The sequence below is a fragment of the Vombatus ursinus genome, unplaced genomic scaffold (genome assembly GCF_900497805.2).
Source record: "Vombatus ursinus unplaced genomic scaffold, bare-nosed wombat genome assembly UNPS02014466.1, whole genome shotgun sequence".
In the NCBI taxonomy this organism is placed as follows: Eukaryota; Metazoa; Chordata; class Mammalia; order Diprotodontia; family Vombatidae; genus Vombatus; species Vombatus ursinus.
This window is the reverse complement of record NW_020954244.1, coordinates 50,061-65,070: the sequence shown is the minus strand read 5'-3', so window position 1 is coordinate 65,070 and position 15,010 is coordinate 50,061. Positions and strand designations below refer to the sequence as shown.

General features: G+C 42.9%; 1 pseudogene; it reads right to left on the bottom strand.

Annotated features, from left to right (window-relative positions):
* Positions 1 to 13,982: 13,982 nt before the first annotated feature.
* LOC114042483 lies at positions 13,983 to 14,198 on the bottom strand (annotated as a pseudogene).
* Between the last annotated feature and the right edge of the window lie 812 nt (positions 14,199 to 15,010).

Here is a 15,010-nt window from a genome sequence, read left to right as displayed (position 1 = left end):
TGCAATTTTCAGTAGCATATGAGTAGGAATTGAGAAAGTGGAGGGTGGGGAATACCCAAGTTTGGGGTCTGGCAAGGCATGACTGATGGCCGGGTATGGAGTCAAGGGATGGCTAAGTTGATTCAAGGTAGTAGGGTTGGGACTATGAAGGGAAAGAAGTGAGGCCAGAGCAGAGGTGATGGACCAGGTGAACAGGGAGGGACAGAGGGAGTGGAGGTCATGGAAAGAATGAATAATAGGTATAGGAGTATCAGAGGGAGGCAGAGGGCAAGACTGAGTGACCGGAGATTATGATAGAGAGGGGAATTTTGGAGATCTGGATCATGGCGGTAGAACCATTATTATAAGTCATTGTCAGATCAAAGGTATGACCATCCCTGTGTGTGGCTACAATGGAGTGAAGGAAGAGGTTATTAGTGGTTAGGAAGGTGATGATCTCAGGGTGTTTGAGGGTTCTCTGAAATATTAATTGGAGTCCTTAAGTATTAAGACAAGGGTTAAGATTGAAAGGATGCCTGTAATCCAATTACTTGAGAAAAGAGGGAAAATTCCTGAGTTTACAGTAGTAACAGACCAGGGAGCTCCCCTCATTCACCAGCTTATTGATTTGTGTAAATGTGAGTCAGAAGCAGAGGCAGGTGGCCCGAGTGGACCATGACCAGGAGGCGAGAACCTGTAGAGAGGCAATCAGGCTGGGATGTACAAGTAGCTTGTGGTGACCAGTATCTGTTGCCTCACACATAGGAGCAAAAGGAGACCTCATGCTGTCATACCTGTTTCTGAGGTGACCTTAACTGTTATAATCCCTCACCTGGGAGGTTTTTTGTTTGTTTTGTTTTGTTTTTAGTAAATGAATTTCCTGGTTGTTTCTATTTTCCAGTTTTGGGGGATTGAAGAAAAGGAAAGTAAACTCTTACTTGAGAGGCAGGGTTTGCCCTGGGGGTTGAATCCGAGCTGGGGAGTGTTTGGAGCAGATCACATTTTTATGATACAACTGGCTAATGCTTCTTTATTTTTATCATGCTTTTACTAATCTAATTAAACTGTTTGTTTAACCGTGAAAAAAAAATAGAGAAAAGAAAATGATTTAGAGGTTGGCTCCAGCCTTCTGATGGCTGCAATAGGAGTTATTCTGAGTGATAAAGAGGGATGGGTGAACCTTACAGTCAGTCAGTCAACAGATGTTTGGTACACGCTTATTATGTGCCAGGCACTGTGCTAAGTGCCAGGAATATAAAGAAAGGCTAACAGAGTTCACGTTGCTGAGTGATGGGGACAAATGGGACAATTGGAAAGTGGGAGTGAGGAGCAGCCAACCCCCTTTTCTGGCCCAGTATTCTGAGAAGACACGAGAGGGAGCATCCGGTCCCACTGTGGGTGGCTACAACATACATATACACATATAGTTTGTTTTCCCCCATTAGTGGTAGAGTATACCTAGCACGTGCCTGGCCTAGTGCTTGGCACATAGTTGGTGCTTAATAAATGCTTGCTGATTGATTGGTTGATTGATTTTCTGCCTTCACCCTCTGCCACCTCCTTCACTTATTCTGTAACTATTTTCCTCCCCTTCAGCCTCTACCCTTTGATGTAGGCTGGGGGAGTGTAAGGTGATTGAACAATTCAAGTCACTGACCTGTGGCAGGGCTGAACTGAGAAATGGGGGTTCAGTGGACCCAGACTGGGAAGGTGAGGGGGCTGGTGGGGCAGAGAGCAATTGGTGAAGGGAAGGGGTATTGTGTGTGAGATAGGGTGATAACATCCCAAGGAATCAGGGTCAATAGAAAGCACTTTCACAAAATTTTTGTCTTTACCTTTTGTTTTCAAATTGGCCACATTTCTACTCTCCATTCTACCAAACCATCCCTTATAACAATCAGTTCTTTTAATAAAGAGTAAAAAAAAAATAAACAATTTAGCAAAACTGACTAACAGGTGGAAAAAGTCTGACATTATATATAGTCAGCTAACATTTTTAAAGTACTTACTTATGTACCAACACTGTGCTAAGTGCTGGGGATAAAAAGAAAGGCAAAAGACAGTCCCTGCTCTCAAGGAGCTCACAATACAATGGGTGAGATGATCTGCAAACAGGATATAAATTGGATAAATTTGAGGTAGTCTCAGAGGCAAGAGTGGGAAAGACTTCTGGTCTGGGTAGTCCTTGCCTCAAGGTAAAGGGCCTGGGGGAGAGGTGCTGAGGCAAGGCCCTTGTCCAAAGCCTGAGTAGGGGTTGCAACCAGAGCAGGGGCCTGGGGAGGAAATACAGGGTAGGATACATGGAAGGTGAACAAGGCAGGATATGAAGGGAGGTGGGCTAGAGGAAAAGGAAAGGAAAACCAAGGGAAGGAGAGGGGCGCACGGGAAGCAAGGAGGTCCAGGGGAGAATGGGGTGGAGATAGGAGTTGGGGAGGTGGTATTAACCAAGGATGGGAAGAGGGGGGTGCTCTAGCACTGGGGGCCACAAGGGAGTCATCCAAAAAGTCTAGTTGATCCCCATTCCCCATTTGTGGGGCATCTCTAGCTACGAGCATCCTACAATTTTTTCTGAGAATGGGGTCAGGAGAACGTTCCACCAAAGTCATTATTTAGGGAAACTCCACCTATTTTCCTTCTCTGCTACAATATCATTGTAACTCTGAGAGAGTATATTGCTGTAGTGTCCCCAAAATGGGCCATGCCTCATCATTTTTCAGGTAATACTGAGTCCAAACAGTGTTGCAAAAGAACCCCAACCTTTTCTCTTTAAGTTCTTTAGAGAAACTGAATTTTTTCCAGTTTTGTGAAAGACAGCCCAAAGGCGAATCTTTGGGAATTGAAGGATTGATCCTTTGAAGGCTTTGGGACTGGAAGTTCCTCCCTCCTTAAAGGAAGATTTGGGAATAAGCCTTGGGAAACAAACCAAAAAAAAAAACCAAAAGCTCAAAAAAGTACCTGAAGTTTTCCCAGTTCCGTAGTTCCGAGAGAATTGAGAAGATTGGGCTTATGCTTCCAGGTAGGGAGTCCAAAGGTGTGCCTAGGTCCATGGTCAAACAGAACCACTAGACCAAGAGTCTGAGAGTGTCAGACTGAGTTCAAGACAGCCTCGTAGCTGTCTTGCTGTCTGACGTAATGGGACCTGAGAGGTCAGGCCCGAAAAACACCTCCAAGCCAAGCCTTGCGACATGCTTGGAAATCCCCTTCCCAACCACAGGGCAAGAGAGGGATTAGGGAGAGGGGGAGGCTTATGTACCTTCCAGTCTTGGCTGGAGAAGGATTTGGGATTTGGCCATTATTCCTGGTCAGGGAACCATACGATGAGGTCTAGAGGTAGGGTTTCTGGGACCCCGAGATCCCAGCATGCGGGTCCTGCCCAAAAGCATTCAACCCAAGCCTTCTTTTAGCCAAAGACAAGGTTTATTAAGGATCCACCATATTGGCCAGACTCTTAAGGAATCTGAACATTTGTGAGCTATTGGCTAGATTGTAAGAATCTGAACACCTTAATGGGAACAAGATGTTCCCCATATACAGAAAGACTGTGGGAGGGATCTAGGAAGGATCTTGATGAGAGTGACTAGGAGGTCAGAATGGGGTCTAGATAGGGTCAAGGGTGGGAAGTAGCCAGGGGCCATAGGAGGTAAGACAATGGAGGGCTAGGCTAGGTTAAGGGTAACAGAATTGAGAGATTGGGCATAGGTGATAACAAGAGGTCAGTTGATGGGACTATAGCCTCAGGGGAACGCCAGAGACCTCCTTGATCAAGTGGGAGAATTCAAGGAGAATCCCTTAGACAAATGGGACCCAAATTCTTTTTGGGGCAAGGGTCTCGGTCTCGGTAAGGTCTCTGCTTGGGCCCATACCCCACCAGTGGGACTTCACCTGAGGTTCAGAGAGTCAAGGAAGCTGGGAGGTGGAGATGATGAGGGAGAGAGGTCTAGGAATGAACTCCACACCCACAGGTCTCCAGCTTTGCCAAAAAGAGGGAAACTTGCCTTCTCCTCTGAATGAAAGAAAAAGCATTTGAATACTTACTATGTGCTAAGACTTGTGTTTAGCACTGGGGCAGCAACAACATCAAAAAAGCCAGGCATTCCTGATTTTCAAGGAGCTCACATTTTAATGGGGGTGGGGGCAGACAGCATATGTAGGAGGTTTCAGATACAAGTCAGATGGAAAGGCACTTAGAGTGCAGAGGCATTTAGCCTCTGCTTGCCTCAGTTTTTTCAACTGTAAAATGGGGATAATAATAGCATCTTGCCTCTTCTCTCCAGTGTTGTGAGGACCAAATGAGATATTTGTAAAGCACTTAACACAGTGCCTGGCACATAGTAGGTGCTATATAAATACTAGCTATTATTATTATTATTATTATTACCATTATTATTATTATCTTGGAGTGCTCCACTGCTAGATGGATTTGTTTACTGCTTGATTGACTGCTTTATTTATACATAGCCCCAGAGGTGTGTCTGATTCAGTCATTCAAAAGATGTTTCTTGTGTGGCATCATCTGCCTTCATTCAATGGCCAAAGTGCTATGATCCTTTCAGACTAATCAAGGACTTATCCACGCAGTGTTAGGAAAATTCCTTAACATCCAGTTTAAACTATTGATTGATTGACCCAAAGTGATGCTGGGACCCCAGTATCATAACATGCGAGTCCTGCCTGAAAGAATTCAACCCAAGCCTTCTTTCAGCCAAAGACAAGGTTTATTAGAACATCCATCATGTTGGTCTTAAGGAGTCTTAAGGAGTCTGAACGTCAGCCTAGATTTTAAGAATCTGAGCAGTGTCTAGATTTTAGGAATCTGAGCATTTTAATGGAGATGAGATTGACCTTATATACAGAAAGACTGTGGGAGGGATCTAGGAGTGGCCAATTTGTCCATGAGGTAATAGAATTACCAAGGGTGGGAAGTGGCCTGAGACCATAGGGAGGCAAGACAATGGAGGGGAGATTGGGTGTAGCCACAGTGAAAGGCCAGTTGAAGGGATTTGGCCATGTGGGAAAGTCTAGGGTTTTTCCTTTCTGGGGTCTAGATCCCAACCCCATCATTAGGAGGTGTAAGGATCTTCTTTGATCACATTAATTGGGATCATTTTCAGACAGATAAGGAAACTGAGATTAAATAAGTCATTGGTTCATGTCTTCTTTAATGTCCATTTCCACTGATAAAACCATGTCTGCTTCTGATGTTGAACCATTTGAACATGCCCGTGAATTTGGTGGTGAGAATTTTCTTCTTTTGGGTGTTGGGTCACTGTGGCTGGGGGTGGGTGGTAGGTGGAGCATGCTATTCCTGAAAAAAGCAATTGCCAGGTCACATCTCCTCCAAGGTTGTTTCCTGGAAAATAGAATCAAGCCTGGTCATTATAATTTCACAATGTAACCCTAGTACCACCTTTTGATGTTGCTTCCCAGTCAAGATGAAATGCTTGGGTAGGTAGGTAGATTGCTACAGCAGCATTGAGTATCAATTGTTTCTGTTATTACTCTTGGAAAACATTCCTAAGAGGGGGTATAGAGATTCATTCATTCATTCATCCACATAATAAACACTTATTGAAGACCAACCCAGAGCCGGCTGCTCTGGGAGAGATAGAAAGATTAGATAAAATGGTCTTTTCCCTTAGGAACTCTGATCTAAGGATAAGATACTATCAAAAATAGATTTTTAAGAGCTAAAACTGGTCTGTTAAGAAGCAACACAATGAACTCTCTTTTGTTTTGTACTTGACATTTTTGCTATGTCTGACTCTTGCATGAAACACAGGACCACCTTACAATAGTTGGTTTTCTTCAATGTCTTCTTTCTTCCTCTAATTGCAACTAAGATTTCACTGCTATAAAAGTAGGACTTCAACAGCCCAAGGACCTGTGTTCCCTTTCTTTATCATGTCTCACAAATGATGTATGGTCTTCCCTTTTCAGGGCAACTAGATTTACTTACTTTCTTCTCTATCTCCTATAATGATACACGTTATCCTTAACCAACATGTTTTTTTGTATAACCAGCTATATGGACTGCAACAAGCAGCCATTTTTAACTCTGTCTCACGTCACATACGAGTATTACTAACCCTAATCGTATGGGACACACGTGTCTATTAACTGCTGGGGGAGCATGTCTCACTCTGAGTGAATAAAAGCTGCAATATCCCTGTTTCTGGCTCATGCTGGCCTATTGGCAGTGGCTAGTCAAACTGACCAAAAGAGAATTCATGCAACCTGATAATAGAAATCTCAGAGAAATACAGAATTGGGAAGGCTTCTAGAGCTCATTTATTCTCATCCTCCCCCTCATTTTATATATAAGGAAAAAGAGGAGAGAGAAGTGCCTTGCCTGTTGATAAGTAGCAGAGCTGGAATTTGAACAAGAAGAATGGTTGCTGTCTTTTACAAAGAGCTTTAAGATTTGCAAAGCTCTTTGTGTACTTTATTTCACTTAAGTTACAATAACTTTTGAGGCAGGTATGGTAGATATTATTACTCCATTTTACGTGTAGCATTCCCTCTGGACCTGCTCCCCTAATTGGGCATTTTTACTTGCAGATTAGGGTCCCCAGAGTGGCAGGGTACATTTTTAGAACTTTCACTCACAAGCCCCCACCAGTGTGCTCCCCATTAACAATCAGACAATAGCCTCTGTTGTAATTTAGTTATTTTTAGTCTTGTCCAATTCTTCATGACCCCTCTTGGAATTTTCTTGGCAAAGATACTAGAATAGTTTGCCATTTTCTTCTCCAGTTCATTTTACAGATGAGGAAACAGAAGCAAATAAGATTAAGTGAATTGCCTAGGGTCATACTGCTAGTAAGTGTTTAAGGCCAGATCTGGACTCATGAAGATGAATTTTCCTGATTCCAAACTTAGTGCTCTCTTCTCTATGTCATCTAGCTGCCCCTACAGTAGCCTCTATTAACTTTTAATTTTTTTGCTAATATGGTACAGTAAGACCAGAGTATAAAATATTCCCCTCCAAAAGTTTGAAGTGCACTGTTCCATGCATAAAAAAAGGTCTATGGAAAGAGTAGGCTCAAATTGAAGAGTGCAGTAGTAGTGAGGCACAGTTTTAGGATCTGGGAAAGGGGTAGTTTAGAACTTCTGTAGCATTATGGTCTTATGGTCCTTTCTTGAATCCATTCTTCTCTGGGCCCAGGGGTTCTGCTCCTCGAAGCTGCCTCTCTTCGCATGTTTTTCTGCTTTCGTCTCTTTTCCATATCTCATTCTGCTCAGGTCTAAATGTGTTGTCTCCTACTGGTCCAGTCTTTCTGATATGGGGGTGGGGAGTGGAAAGAAGGAGAGAGAGAAATTCCTTTTTCCCTTCAAGTTTAATTTCTTTTCAGAAACTGGCTTCTAGCTTTGGAATTCTAGGTGGTAAAATGGATAGCATGCTGACCCTGGAGTTAGGCAGACCTGGGTTCAAACTAGGCCTCAGACACTTACTAGTTGTATGATCTTGGGCTAGTCATTTAGCCTATGCTTACCTCAGTTTCTTCAACTGTAAAATGGGAATAATAATAGCATCTCCCCCTTCCTCCCCAGTGTTTTGAGGGCCAAATGATATAATATTTGTAGAGCACTTGGCACAGTGCCTGGCACATAGTAGATGCTATATCAATACTAGCTATTGTTATTATTATTACCATTATTATTATTATCTTGGAGTGCTCCACTGCTAGATGGATTTGTTTACTGCTTGATTGACTGCTTTATTTATACATAGGCCCAGAGGTGTGTTTGATTCAGTTATTCAAAGGATGTTTCTTGTGTGGCATTATTTGCCTTCATTCAGTGGCCAAAATGCTATGATCCTTTCAGACTGATCAAGGACTCATTCATGCAGTGTTAGGAAAATTCCTTCTTTCTCTCAGGTCTAAATGTTATGATCCTATAATTCCACAAATTACGATGTAATGAGGAGTGAGATAAGTACAAAGGAGAGATCTAGATGATGGAGTATGAGGAATGTAAAGAGGAGGAGATGGTTTTCAGTTGGGAGAACAGGGAAGGGATTTATGGCAGCTTCAATATGTCCTTTCCCTTCCCTTTATAATGTCCCTTGGATGCCTATAGCTTAAACAAAGCATGGCACTGTGGAAAGAGAGCATTGGCTCCAGAGTTACAAGACCTGGGTTCAAATCCCACCTCTGACTTTAGCCATATGGTTTTGAGGCAAGTCACTTAATCTCTGGGGGGCCCAGTTTTCTCATCTGTAAAATGAGGGGTGTTGGATCTGATAGAACCTGAGGCTTCTCCGAGCTCTATATCTCCAGTCCTTCATTGGTAGCTTGAGAGGAGGCATTGGTATAGTGGAATCAGGAAGACCTGAGTTCAAACCTTCCTTAGATATTTATTAGCTGTGTGACCCTGGGCAAGTCACTTAAACTCTCTGTGCTTATCCATAAAGTGAGGCTAACAGTAGCACTTATACCTTCCAGGTTTGTTGTGAGAATCACAGGAGGTAGTATGCATAAAACACCATGAAATATGAATTATGGCTCCCCAGAAACACACGCACACACTGATTTTTTTAAACCAGGCACCAGTCGTGTTGTGTAAGGCAGTTTGGCTGGGTAGAGACAACCCCAGGAGTTAGGAGAGCTAGCATCTAGTTGTGGCCTTGCCACTGGCCGGCTCCTCATGTATGGGGCTCTGGACAAATCCTTTCCCTTCTCTCAGCCTAGCTTCCTCCTTTGTAAAATGAAAGAGTTGGATTAGATGTTCTCTTGGGGCCCTTCCAGCTCCGGTTTTCTATGTTTTAGGATCAATTCTAGCTGACACTTTATATTCTATATTTTCAGCTGTTACATTCTTTGTTGAAAGGGCCCTCCTATCTGACATTTCATGTTCTAAGGGCTCTCCCAGCTCTGACATCCTGCAATTATATCAAATACCTTTGCAGTGATGGCAGTAGTGGAGTCCGTTATTCAGGACACCTGTTTCCTGGTATTAAGGTGCCTGGGAAAATGAATGAGTCATTGGAGGGTTGGCTAGAAAGCTTGGAATGTGGCCAGCCTGAGCTGGTATGGTTTGTAGTCCTTTCCATCTCATCAGGGAGATCCTATCTTAGGCAAATTTCCACAGGTGACTGATCTCTTTTATTTCATGCTGATTCTTCTAGTCCAATCCCATCCAAGAAGCATTTACTAAGCACCTACTGTGTCATGCTAGGTGCTGGGAGGGGGTTATTAAAACAAATCTAGGTTCTCTCCTCAAGGGACTTTCACGATGGGGGTGAGTGGGTGAGGACAAATCATGTAAAGAGGTAATACATACATGATAATCAGAGGAGGGACAGAGAAATGATGCCTAGAGGGACCAGGAAGTCTTCCTGTAGTGGGGGGCACAGGACCTGAACCTTAAAGGAAGTTGAAGATTCTAGGAAGTGTGATTGAGGATGGAGACCAGTTTTGTTTGCTTCTATTTTATTTCCACAAGATTTTGAGTTCCAAATTTTTACCCCATCTCACCCCTCCCCCCACCCCAAGATGGCATGCATTCTGAATACCCCTTTCCTTAGTCTGCCTTCCCTTCTATCTCCCCCCCTTCTTATCCCCTTCCCCTTCAATTTTCCTGTAGGGCAGGATGGATTTCTGTACCCCATTTCCTGTATTTCTCATTTCCCAGTTGCATGTGAAAACATTTTTTTTAAACATGTGATTTTAAAACTTTGGATTCCAAATTTTCTCCCATCCTTCCTCCCCACCCAGCCTCATTGATAAGGCAAGCAACTAAATATAGGTTATATATGTGCGTTATGCAAAACACTTTCATAGTAGACATGCTGTGAAAAACTAACTCTATTTCCCTTAATCCTATCCCACCTCCCCCTTTATTCTATTCTTTCTTTTGACCCTGACCCTCCTCAGAAGTACTTGCTTCTGATTACCCCCTTTCCCAATCTGCCCTCCTCTCTATCATCCCCCTACTCTCTTGTCCCCTCCCCCCCCATTTTCCTGTAGGGTAAGACAGATTTCCATACCCAATTGAGTGTGTATGTTATTCCCCCCTTAAGTCAAATTCTGTGAGAATAAGATTCACTCATTCCCTCTCACCTTCCCCCGTTTCCCCTCCACTGTAAGAGCCTTTTTCTTTTCTGTTTTTTTTTTTGTGAGATAATTTACCCTATTCTACCTCTCCCTTTCTCCTTGTCCTAGTATAATCCTCTCTTACCCCTTAATTTTATTCTCCAGGTATGACCCCTTCATTTTCAACTCACCCTGTGTCCTCTATCTATCTATCTATAACTATATATACATGCATATAATTTTTCCCCTCCAACTACCCTAATACTGACAAAGGTCTCATGAGTTACAAATATCGTCTTTCCATGCAGGAATGTAAACAGTCCAACCTTAATAAGTCTCTTATGATTTTCTCTTTCCTGTTTACCTCTTCATGTTCCACTTGAGTCTTGTATTTGAAAATCAAATTTTCTATTCAACTCTGGTCTTTTCATCAAGAATGCTTGAAAGTCCTCTATTTCACTGAATGACCACTTTTTCCCCTGCAGGATTATACTCAGTTTTGCTGGGTAGGTGATTCTCGGTTGTAACCCTATCTCCTTTGCCCTCCAGAATATTATATTCCATGCCCTGCGGTCCCTTAATGTAGAAGCTGCTAAATCTTGTGTTATCCTGATTGTGTTTCCACAATACTTGAATTGTTTCTTTCTGGCTGCTTGTAATATTTTCTCCTTGACCTGGGAACTCTGGGATTTGGTTACAATATTCCTTGGAGTTTTCCTTTGGGGATCTCTTTCAGGAGGAGGTCGGTGGATTCTTTCCATTTCTATTTTGCCCTGTGGTTCTAAAATATCAGGGCAGTTTTCCTTGATCATTTCTTGAAAGATGATGTCTAGGCTCTTTTTTTGGTCTGGCTTTCAGATGGTCCAATAATTTTTAAATTCTCTCTCCTGGATCTATTTTCCAGCTCAGTTGTTTTTCCAATGAGATATTTCACATTGTTTTCTAATTTTTCATTCTTTTGGATTTGTTTTACAGTGTCTTGATTTCTCATAAAGTCACTAGCTTCCAATTGCTTGGTATTTTCTTCAGTGAGCTTTTGGACTTCCTTTTCCATTTGGCCAATTTTGCTTTTTAGGGCATTCTTCTCCTCATTGGCTTTTTGGACCTCTTTTGCCATTTGGGTTAGGCTATTTCTTAAGGTGTTATTTTCTTCGGTTATTTTTTTGGGTCTCCTTTAGCAAGCTGTTGACTTGGTTTTCGTGATTTTCTTGCAAAACTCTTAGTTTTTCCTCTACTTCTCTTCCTTGCTTCTCAAAATCCCTTTTGAACTCTTCCAAGCCCTGGGACTGGTTCATATTCTTCTTGGAGGCTTTGGATGTAGGAGCTTTGGCTTTGTTGTCTTCTTCTGGTTGTATGTTTTGATCTTCTCTGTCACCAAAGTAAGATAATATAGTCTGACCCTTTTTGCGCTGCTTACTCATGATCCTGGCCAATTACTTGAGTTTTAAACTCTTTGTTAAGGTAAAAGTCTGCTTCCAATGTGGAGAATGTACTGTCCCAAGCTTCACGGATTTGTACAGCTGTTTTCAGAGATACTTGTAGGGACCTGAAAATTTTCAGTTCTTCCAAGGTGCTATGATAAGGGGCGAGGTATTTCCTCTCCACAGCCACAACAAGCTCCACCAAGCCAGCATTCCTCCTCGCCCCAGGACCGCCCCTCCGAACTGTGACCCAGATCCAAGCACCTGCAAAGCAAGAGATTCCTGCCTCAGCCCTGGCAAAGAGATCCCTGCAATTCTCCTCTGATCAGGCACTCAATTCCCCCTCAGTCTGTGGGCTGGAAGGTCAGGAAATAGCCACAGCCCCAGAGGCTGCACTCGGGCCTTGCAGCTGAGACCTAGCTCTTTCTCTCACCGCAGTCACAGACTTTTCCCACTGACCTTCTAAGTTGTCTTTGGCATTTGTGGGTTGAGAAGTCTGGAAACCTCCACAGCTGCCCGTGATTCAGCCCTCTGAGGCCTGCTCCAGGGTCACTGCGGCCTGTGCGCCCATGCCAAACTGCTCTCCTCTCCCCGCCCTGTGCGATATACCTTTCTGATCAACCATCCAGGCTGTCTTTGGCTGGAGATTTGTTTCACTCTGTCTTTTTTGGGTTCTGCTGCTTTAGAATTTGTTTAGAGCCATTTTTTACAGGTATTTGGAGGTGTTTTGGGGAGAGCTCAAACAAGTCACTGCTTTCCCTCTGCCATCTTGGTTCCACCCCCTCTCGCTTCTATTTTAGAGGACCTTACCTGTGCTTGTCTCTGGTTCTGGAGGTGCCCTCATATACTGAGGAAAGAGACAACAGTTTCCACTATTTCCTTCTCCCTCCCCCGTACTCATACAACTCAGTTCTGTTTCCTATCCTCATCGCTCCAGCTCCCCTTAGGATACAAAATGGTGCCATTGGAATGCTGTGCCAAGAACCCCAGAATAGTATTCTGAGAACCTGCCTTCAAACTCTTTGGGGATGGTTTTTACTACAGATTTTCTTTTATTTATCCATCCATCCATCCATCCATCCATTTGTTTGTTTATTTTCTCTTTCATGAGCAGGTTTAATTATTTTTCCAGTCCTTTTCAGGTGCTATGAGACTTAGTAAGCTAAACTCAACTTCAGTGAGGTCAGTGGTTTCCTCCAAATCCAAAGGGAGGTTTCTTGGGTTTCTGCACTGTCGCCTTAAACAGAATCCCAGAAACAACAAACCAGGAAAGACCCCAGATGAGCATTTAATGAGTTAAGTCTTGTTATTAAGTGATTATATGCAGGCATGGAAAGGAAAAGGAACTATTGAAACCCAAGTTCAAGGCAGCAAAATCTAAGCAGTTTCCCCACCCCTGGCTAGGGGTTTAGCATCTTCCAAATAAGGATGCTGCAGAGAGATGGTCCCAGACCTGACGGAATCGAGAGTTGAGAACTACCATCTTTTTCCCCATGTAGTTTGCATTTCCCAAATGACCACATGCTTTTAAGATGTTTGGTCTGCTGTATGTCTTTCCTGTGATCAGTATGAGGAAGGCTCTGTTCTTCTTGGATGCCACTTTACCACCAACCAGTAGCCATTGGGGTCACTGAGAGTAAGGACAAAGGACATAGGAAAAATTTTCTATCTAACACAGTTGGCTGTTGTCTGTCAAAGTCATAACTCATCTCTCTCTCTCTCTCTCTGTAAAGTATATGTAATTAGTCTAATAATATATATTTGATATGTCATATAGCAATAAAGGACAATTTTTCTGGAATTTCATTCAAGAATACAGAAGACTATATTGTCAGGAAATTAGAATGGTTTTGTATCCCATTGGGGAAAATAACGTCACAATAAAAAGGATGGGGAGAGAAAGTTCAAGCTTGAATTTGGACAGTAAAGATGAGACTTTAGAATCTCTATGACTCACAGGGCAGAATTCAGGCACCCGTCAAACTTGAAGTATGTGATGCTATTTCCTCCTCAAACAAGGAAGAGAGTGCAGTAAAGCCGTTGTCCTGGGCCAGGGTCACCGAGATCCCTGGGATGCAGCTAAAACAGTTTTCGGGGAAAAAGTATATCCCTGATATTAGCTGGAGTTTTTTGTGGCCTGGTAATAATCTGGGCATGATGTTTTCTGCTCTTCATGAGAGAGTATCTCCAACTTAGAGTTGTTGCCCATTTACCTAGGGACCCTTACTGAGGAGTTTTTTTTTTTTGGTTGAGTCATTTCGGTTGTGTTCGACTCTCTGTAACCTGGTTTGAGATTTTCTTGGCAAAGATAGTGGAACAGTTTGCTATTTCCTTCTCTGGCTCATCTTACAGATGAGGAAACTGAGACAAATGGGGTAAAATGACTGTGACTATTGGACTTTTTTGTTTGTTTTTGGTCCAGAACTGATATTTCCTAATTTTTTTTTTAATATCTGAGGATGACCTTTAATTATATATGCAAATTGGCATAGTATGTACAACAGAGTGATCTTTAGGTTGTCCAGGGTCCAGTAAAATAGTAGTCACTGATGGTCGTTATAATCACTGAAGCGAGATCCATAAATATAACTTAGTCCAACTTGATGAAGCCGATGTCCTTCGCATACTGCCAGAAGCACTGGTGGCACACATTCAGGCCATACTTGTGAATCAGGCCATGCCAGTTCGAACAGATGCGGCACGACAGAGACCCCTGGCCGAATTTTTGAGGGTAGCTCCAGTAGAGCTGCTGATGACCCATGGCTCCACTAGCAAAGACATGAGACAAAAGCTGATATTTCCTTATTGTAGGTGACTTGGGATGGTGAAATTTTTTCTCCCCAGGTAGTGGGGCAACTCTTTTGTATCTTGCCTAGTCTTAAGGAGTTGCTTGGGGGTACTTGTAGGTTAAAGTGACTTCTCCATAAGCACCCACCCAGAATCCATTAGAGTTTCAAGACTTGGACTGAGGTCTTCTTGACTACAACTTTGACTTTGGTCTATACACCATTCTATGTTGCCTTTTGAGTTTAGGACAAAAATAATGCTAACTGATGTATTTATAGATTGATTCTCCTACATCATATCCTTAGAGTCTTATAGTGACCTAGCCAGGGTACTAGTCTTGGAATCCTTATCTTAGAGATGAAGCAAGTGAGAGAACTGAGGTAACTTGCCTCTAGCTACAGAGCTAGTGGGTGTTAGAGACTGGATTCAATCCTAGCTCTTGGGGACTCCAAGTCCAGCACACCCAGGTGCTTACAATATTACCAATAAACTGATTTTTCATCAAAGCCAATACAAATGTTTGTGAATCACCCTGTCTGTGCATCAGGTAAAAGCATTGCTTCTTGCTGGGGGGAAATTCAAGCCTAGACCTGGGATTATGCTACAAATAGCTTTAACAGGAAACTACAGCACAGTTGATTCATTAAACAAAAACAAAGGACTGTGTGAGATTCAACAAGGAGAGATTATTTCTGACTGAGAGGAGGCAGAGAGGGAGACCATGGAAGGAAAGTTTCCTGAAAGAAGGGATATTTGAACTGACCTTGGAAGGACAGGACAGGGATT